The 8,827-nt window shown below is 38.0% G+C and overlaps 1 protein-coding gene across 10 annotated transcripts in view; it reads right to left on the bottom strand.

Moving 5' to 3' along the window:
- Positions 1-1,489: 1,489 nt before the first annotated feature.
- The window catches only part of LOC132303266 (nucleolin 1-like), a 33,398-nt gene continuing 26,060 nt past the window's right edge, over positions 1,490-8,827 (bottom strand). For 9 of the 10 annotated variants that reach the window (XM_059800458.1, XM_059800455.1, XM_059800456.1 and 6 more), the window contains one exon: positions 1,490-2,437. The gene's annotated coding sequence lies outside the window, so the exon portion shown is untranslated. The remainder of the gene's footprint in view (positions 2,438-8,827) is intronic. The other variant, XR_009481157.1, reaches the window with a different exon arrangement.

Raw genomic sequence — 8,827 nt, 5'->3', positions numbered from 1 at the left:
GGTGTTTGGTTGTCGTAAAATATTTACGAAGAAAAAAAATATTAAAATTTAACAAAAATAACTTATCTATTAATTTTAGGTAAGTTATTTTACATGCCCCGCCGAATAGACTCGACATCCACCTCGATGTAGACCTTTGCCAAATACCGACAAAGTAAAAATAAAAAAATATTTTATTTGAAAAAGAAAAATATTTTCCAAAAAAAATATTTTACATCGAAACAAACGGAGTCTAAAATCAAAACAAATTACATAAAGCAAGGATATTTAAATGTAAAATAATACCATTTTTTATTTTTTTAAAAAAAAATAAGAAAACACGCACCTATAATATTTCTAGTAATAGGGCTCGACCACTCGACCTCTTTTCTAATTAAAATAATTCAAATTCACCTATAAAGTTTTAATTGTAACTTAGAATTGTTTGGCATTAAACATAACCCTAGAACTAAAATAAATTAAGAATTATAAACATATAAAATAAATATCAACAATAATAAAATTTAAGTCACCATGACATCACTCGCAACTCGCAACCAAATGTACCGGAGTTTGTCTTCTTCTACTTGTTTCGGTATATGCCTGTGTTCAAGTTGTCCCACAATGTACCTTTTTCGGACATGAATTTTTTTTACATTTCATGAATCGAATTTAATTTATATTAGTGAAGTAATGAACCCCACTATGTGAAGTCACCGTCATGTGATGAAAACTGCGACCCTTCTCACATGAAAATTGTCATGAACAAGTACCACCACGAAATTTGAATTGAGTTTGATGTCAACTTACTAGGAAGTACGGAGTATATGTGCATGCAGGTGTAGAGGGACGGACATTGAGGGGTAAGGTAATAGTGTACTTTTATCAGTATATTATATATCAAAATGAATAAAATAGTAAGATATATTACTAAAAATAAATAAAATATATATATATATATATATATATATATATATATATATATTAAATAGGACTTGTTAATAGATCCGTGCCCGTAGGATACGTACACAGTTTGAATGTGAATATAAGTTTTCATTGTGATTGTCGACCATGGGCCATGAAGAGCAACAAAAGTCAACAGACCCTTTCATATTCTACAATAATAAATGAAATTTCTTCCATTACGTTGAAATATCACACACACACACACACACACACACACACACACACACACACACACACAAAAGAAAGACCAAAAAAAAAAAAAAAAAGACTTTCGTAATAAATAAATAAAAAGTTTGAATTAATTAATGATTTTCACTGGGGTGGTTAAATAGCATCATAATATTGTAAATGTTTGTCTTTAGAATGTTAAGACCGGCAATCTATGGCTCCAACATAAAATATCTTTTTTAGAAAATATTTCCCCTTTTCAGGTAAAATATTTTTATTATTTGTTAAAGTCAAATCCTTCGGGTTAAGTGAATAAAATAAAAGTTATTTTTGTTTTGTTTAGTAAAATATTTTACTTAAACTTTTGACAACCAAATACCAAAAAATAAAAAATAAAAATATTTTCTAAACAATATTTTACATTTAAGCCACCAACCAGAAAGTGCAAGGCTTATCAGCAAGTAGAGGAAAAGAATCCATGATTTCCCCCCACCCCACGACAGACACAGAAAAGTGTCTCGAAGTTTTGATTGGACCCGAGAGGCTCAAACAAGGACCCATTGTGTTGCGTGGTTGATTGGAGACTTCGATCTTAATCTCTTGCCATGGAGAATTCTCTTATGTTCCTGTTCCATCAAGTTCGTGAGACAATCTACAAAAATTTTGACCCGTACTAATCCCATCCCATGACACGAGTAAAATTTAAATCACAGACTTGCGTAACGAATAGGATTTGCACTCACTCTGTAAACTGATACAGTTTGTCTAGGCACCGAATGTCCATCCTACCATTCAAGGGCAAAATTTTGAAAAGTCGATTAAAAATTCCAACCTGCATCGCTAACTTGACAGAAAAGAATGACTGCTCCACCGGAGAGGATCCAAATCCAAATCCCAGACCAAATGCTCAATTTGGATGCAAATGTGCCGCTATCAACAGATGGTGAGGGCGGCTTCAACCGCCAAGTGGGGATGAATTGTCGATCATATCATGAAAGATTGATTCATCATGCCCTTGATGCTTTCAGCAAAGTAGACGACATGACTATGATATCTATGTTACACTCGGACATGTCTATCAACTAATAATGGAGACTGAATGGACTAAATACAGACATCATTCACCAAAAACCATACATATCAAATTTACAGATGCCCTCGTTAACCTCAGATATTGTTCTCCCCAAAACTTAAACAGATACAAAAAGAGGATATTTCAAGCATGAAGAGGGAATATCAAGAAACAAAAAACAAAACACGCAATCCCAACTCTTTTCCTTGTGTTGGATGATAGTCCACTCTTCATCAAAAGTGGTCTTCCTCCCTGCAACATAAATGGAATATAAATCACTAGAATGCTCACTAAACATTCAGCTTATCCATTGTTGAGCTGGCTAAAAAAGTACCAACTCGGTGCTGTAATATAGTGTGTGTGTGTAATATATTATTTTAAATTTTAGGGTAAAAATCATAAAACACTAGAATGCTCACTAAACATTCAGCTTATCCATTGTTGAGCTGGCTAATAAAGTACCACCTTCGTGCTGTAATATAGTGTGTGTGTGTCTGTGTGTATATAATATATATTATTTTAAATTTTAGGGTAAACATCATAAAACCCCCACTAATTCCAAATGTGCCATAACACCCCAACCTAAATTAAACCACCCCTTACACTTTAAAAAGTGCTCACATTGCCCCAATATCCGTGTCCGTCCCATTAACCGGGCTGTGAAATGACAAATTTGACCTTAGTATTTGATGTTAAATTAAAAACTATTTTTTTTTTAAATTACAAAATTACCCTTTAGTGGAACGTTGTCGTTTCGTTTAAGTACCTATTGTTGCTGATGTAGCAAAAGCAATCTGGACATCCAATAGTATTGCGACAGCACATCACTTATCACAATAACCACTTAACACTACTGCCAAACATGGTCTAATTACAGTAATTATTTTAGCACCAAACACGGCCTTACCCATCATAACTCGTCTCTCTCCACTTTCTCGTCCTCCCGTAGCCGACAATATTCGACCAATCGCAAACTCCGGTAGTCAACTTCGCCGACCAGCTGAGTCTTCAAGGAAGTTAACGGTCTGTATGATGCTCACCAGAAATTTTGTCAGTTGTGTCTGTTTGTGGTTCACCAGAGACTTCACTAGTTTGGTGGCTGCCACTGCATCGTTGATGCCTAGAGCTTCTCGCCGACGGTCATGGAGTTTAAGGTTGGGCTCTCACCGGTTTCGATGCGATTGCATCGTTGATGCTTAGAGCTTCTCGTCAGCGGTCATGGAGTTTGAGGGTCAATAAATTACAGCATCAAAGCTCTATGTGAGCTTCAACGAAAAATTCAGAGGACCCATGATCGGTGAGCTCCATGAACAACTCCGGTGACGGCTAGCTAACGGCAAGCTTGCATTGCTTGCAAACTTAGGTGACCAACTCCGAAACAATGACCAAACAGACCCACGACATGCTCCATTGTAGTTTGGTGTGCTTTGACAAACCTAAATTGTTGGATTTTGATGGGCTTTTTGAAGATATTTCTACAGATAAACGAATAGGAATAATTCTCCGTGTTTATTCTTCTCCATGTAGAGGATTTAAGTAGCACACAAATAATTACAAAGGAGGAAAGAAATTAAAGACTAAAAATAAGCTCCTATAACTATGCTAATCAACACCTAATCAGCACATGTACAGCTAATTATCTATATATGTTAACAGTAATATAGTCAACAATATAGCTAATTATCTATATATGTCAACACTCCCCCTCAAGCTGGAGAATAGATGTCCCGAATTCTCAGCTTGGCAAGAGCATAATTGAACACGTTGCTAGAGACTACCTTAGTCAAAATATCAGCAAGTTGATCCTCGGTCCTCACATAGGGAGTGCAAATCACACCTTCTGTTAACTTCTCTATGATAAAGTGCCTGTCAATCTCAACATGTTTAGTCCGATCATGTTGCACGGGATTATAAGCAATGTTGATGGTTGCCTTATTATCACAATATAGCTTCATGGGACTTTGACAAGCAATCCTCAAATCTCCCAATAGGATCTTCAACCAGAATAATTCACACACACCGTGGGCCATAACTCTGAATTCAGCCTTGGCACTAGACCTGGGCACAACCGATTGCTTCTTACTCCGCCAAGTAACTAGATTGCCACACACAAATGTGCAATATCCCGTAGTTGATCTTCGATCCGAAATAGTACCTGCCCAATCAGCATCTGTATAGGTCTAGTAGAGTGATCATGTTTTGAAAACAAAAGACCCTTACCAGTTGTCGATTTCAAGTATTTAAGTATCCTCTCTACTGCCTGCATATGAACTTCATGTGGCTCGTGCATGAACTGACTGACAATACTCACTGCATGGGCTATATCAAGTCGTGTTTGAGACAAATATATTAGTTTTCCAACCAACCTCTGATATCTCTCTCTGCCAACTGGTGTATCATCAGTCTGTTCACCCAATCTATGATTCTGTTCAATAGGAGTATCCACAAGCTTGCGGGCTAACATTCCTGTCTAAGTTAAAAGATCAAGTACATACTTTCTCTGTGAAACAAAGATTCCCTGCTTTGAACGAGCCACTTCAATACCTAGAAAATACCACAGGACACCCAAGTCTTTAATTTCAAATTCCTTGGCGAAATGTACCTTTAGTCTCCTAATCTCCTTGGTATCATCCCCAGTGATGATGATATCATCCACATAGACAATAACAACTGTAATTCTACCTCCCCGAGAGTTTCGAATGAATAACGTATGATCTGCTTGACTAGGATGATATCCATACTTTTGCATAGCTTGTGCAAATCTACCAAACCATGCTCTAGGAGACTGTTTCAGGCCATATAATGATTTGTCTTAGTCTGCATACTTTCCCCTTATTGGTACTTTCATCACTACCTGGAGGAAGGTCCATGTACACAATAGATAAATGGCAGAAAAAGTTATCTTTCATATATCTCAAGGGTATTTATACAGAATACACAGACCTATTCAAGGTAAGTCAACTATACAATTAATTTGACAACTAATACACGCTAACTCCTAATAGATAACAGCTGTAACTATTAATAGATAACAGCTATAACTCTTAATAGATAACAGCTGTACATTCAGCTATACACGCTAACTCTCCCCCTCAAGTTGGTGCATAGATATCGCACATGCCCAACTTGGATAGTGATGTATGAAATGAGCCACTAGTAACACCATGAGTCATCATATCAGCCAGCTGGTTCGCACTCTTAATGTAAGGAACCTCTATCACACCAGAATCCAGGTTATCCTTGATGTAGTTTCGGTCAAGTTCAATATGCTTAGTTCGATCGTGTTGCACAGGATTATTAGCAATATCAATAGCTGCCGTATTATCACAAAAAATCAATATAGGTTTCTTTGGACCAAACCCAAGCTCACTTAAGAGAATCTTCAACCATGTAAGCTCCGTAATTGCATGATGAAGAGCACAGTATTCAGCTTCTGCACTAGACAACGATACCATATTATGTTTCTTACTCCTCCAGGTCACCAAATTGCCTCCAACGAATGACACATACCCTGAAGTAGACTTCCTATCCAACTTGGCTCCCGCAAAATCAGAATCTGTATAACCCACAATGTCTAGGTGTCCATGCCTGGAGAACATAACACCTTTACCTGGAGAGGACTTTAGATAAGCCAAAATACGATTCACTGCATTCATGTGTCGGTCACTTGGATTGTGCATGAATTGACTCACAACACTAATCGCATACGACAAGTCAGGCTTAGTGTGAGTCAGATAGATCAACTTCCCCACTAGTCTCTGATATCTCTCCTTGTTTGTCGGAATCTGATCAGGATAGATAGCTAAGCCATGATTTACTTCAATAGGAGTGTCTATAGGAACACACGCAGAGTTACCAGTTTCAGCCAAGAGATCTAATGTATACTTTCGTTGAGAGAGAAAAAGTCCCTGCTTGGACCGAGACACTTCAATGCCCAGAAAGTATTTCAGAACCCCCAAGTCCTTCATTTCAAATTCCTTGGCCAAATAGCTTCGAAGCTTCTCTATCTCATTGGTGTTGCTACCTGTAACAATCATGTCATCCACATAAACGATAAGCAAAGTAATATCATCACCATTCCTCTTATAGAAGAGAGTGTGATCTGCCAAAGCTTGCTTAAAACCATACTTCTTCATTGAGTAGCTCAACCTGCCAAACCATGCTCTTAGTGATTGTTTCAACCCATATAAAGCCTTCTTTAGCTTGCATACCTTACCTCCTTCAGGTGTAAACCCCGGGGGAGGATCCATATACACCTCCTCTATCAAATCACCATGAAGGCAGGCATTCTTCACATCAAACTGTTGTAATGGCCAGTCCAAATTAACTGCGAGAGAAAGTATAACTCGAACAGTGTTCATCTTGGCCACAGGAGCGAAGGTCTCTTGATAATCAATCCCATAAGTCTGAGTGTATCCCTTTGCAACTAGTCTAGCCTTGTACCTCTCAACTGTCCCATCTGACTTATACTTCACTGTAAACACCCACTTACATCCCACTGTCTTCTTTTCCTAAGGTAACTCGACCAACTCCCAAGTAGAGTTCTTCTAGAGAGCCTTCATTTCCTCTACCATAGCAGCCTTCCACTTAGGATCTCCAAGGGCATCCTGAAAATGACTAGGAACAAACACAGAAGACAACTGAAGGGCAAAAGCTAGGTGAGTCTTAGATAGACGGTGATAGGAAACAACATCAGAGATAGGATAGACAACATTAGAAGAAAATTTGGAGAAACCTAACCTATCAGGTTCTTTACGATCACGAAAAGGATACCTCTTACCCTGATCACCAACTTGTGGATTCAAGGAAGCAGTCTCCACAGAAGTTACAGGGTTAGAATTAATATCTAAAGTTGAAGTTAAAGGAGAAGAAACATGTACCTCAGAGTTAATCCTAGAAGATTCATCCGATGGCATGGTAGTATCATCAAGAGGGGTACTACAGTTAGAAGGAGGTGGCATGACAGTGGCATCCTTGCTCCTTCTCACATATACTTCTTTGAACAAGTGGGCTAGTCTTTCACCTATTTTTTCATCGAACTCAGTCTCCACATGATCAAGAGTATCTAAAGGTTCTCCTTTTTTTTATAACAGCTGAATCCTCTCACTTACCTGAAATCCACAACCTCTTTTCTTCCAGCCATAATCGTTCCTCTTCCTTACTCCTAATCTCCCCCTGAAGAGGAATCAAAGATACATCCCCAGAAAAATAAGACTCGCTTTCACAAAATTGAATCCATGGACACATAGTATTTACTTGTAGGAGGATGAAAACATTTATAGCCCTTTTGTGAATTAGACTAACCAAGGAAGACACACTTAAGAGCACGAGGGTCAAGCTTATCCCTATGAAGAGAATGTATATGAACATAACACACACAACCAAAAACCTTAGGACAAAGATTAAGTGTAGAAGGAATAAAGTGAAATCGGGATAGCATTCTCAATGGAGTTTGATATTTAATTATACGAGAAGGCATTCGGTTGATAAGAAAAACAGCAGTCTTGACAGCCTCAGCCCAGAAACGCTTAGGAACATTCATAGTAAAGCATAAGGTATGAGCCACCTCTAAGAGATGACGATTCTTACGCTCTGCTATGCCGTTTTGTTGTGGCGTGTAGGCGCACGTTGTCTGGGGAAGGATGCCATGCTGTTTGAAGAAATCAGTAAGAGACGGATTCACATACTCACCACCGTTGTCAAAATGGAAAACCTGAACCTGAGTATGAAATTGGGTGACAATCATTTTGTAAAACTGAGGAATAACATGTATAACATCACTCTTAGATTTTAGCAAATAAACCCAACTCACTCTAGTATAGTCATCAATAAAAGGTACAAAGTATTTATGGCCCGAAGCAGGAGGAGTAGAAAAAGGACCCCACACATCTGTGTAAACACATGAAAAAGGAATAGGACTTTTATTGAAACTCACTTTAAAAGGAACACGATGGTTTTTAGCATAAATGCATTGTTCACACCCTAAACTAAAAGCAGAAATATTGCAAAATAACTTAGGAAACGTTCTAAATAAGAGAAAGATGGATGTCCCAAACGACAATGCCATAAAAATATCTTCTCTCTGTCAGACTCTCTCTTTACTTGAAAACCACGGCTAGGTTCAGATTTTAACTCCCTTACCCCCTTCTCCAAGTAGTAAAGACCTCCTCTCTCCTTACCAATGCCAATCGTCATCTTCGTAAGATTGTCCTGAAACACACAATGGGCAGAATGAAAAGTTACAGAACAATTACGTTTTTTGGTAATTTTGCTAATGGAAAGAAGGCTGTTAGAGAGATTAGGTGCAAGTAAAACTGAAGACATGGAGAATGTAGGAGAAAGTGAGACATTCCCAGCCCCTGTAATTGGCATAGGAGTCCCATTAGCAACCTGAACAGACTTAACAGGTGAAGGTATTAGAGAGTCAAGTATGGAAGAGTTACTAGTCATATGATCAGTGGCCCCTGAATTAATAACCCAAGTGTTAGAAGCAGTAGAAATAAATGCCAAACCAGAATTACCTCCTTGAGAAGACACTCGAGATACATGAGAAGCAGAAGATGGAGAAGTGTCGGTGATAGCAACCTAAGCAAATTTCTTGTTCTTCTTCTCAGCTTGCTTAAGCTTGAACCACTCCGGATA

This window comes from Cornus florida, unplaced genomic scaffold, assembly GCF_030987335.1.
Source record: "Cornus florida cultivar Cherokee Brave unplaced genomic scaffold, ASM3098733v1 CherokeeBrave_3.0.0_Hap2_Chr04, whole genome shotgun sequence".
Taxonomy (NCBI): Eukaryota; Viridiplantae; Streptophyta; class Magnoliopsida; order Cornales; family Cornaceae; genus Cornus; species Cornus florida.
This window is presented reverse-complemented; position numbering and strand designations above follow the sequence as displayed.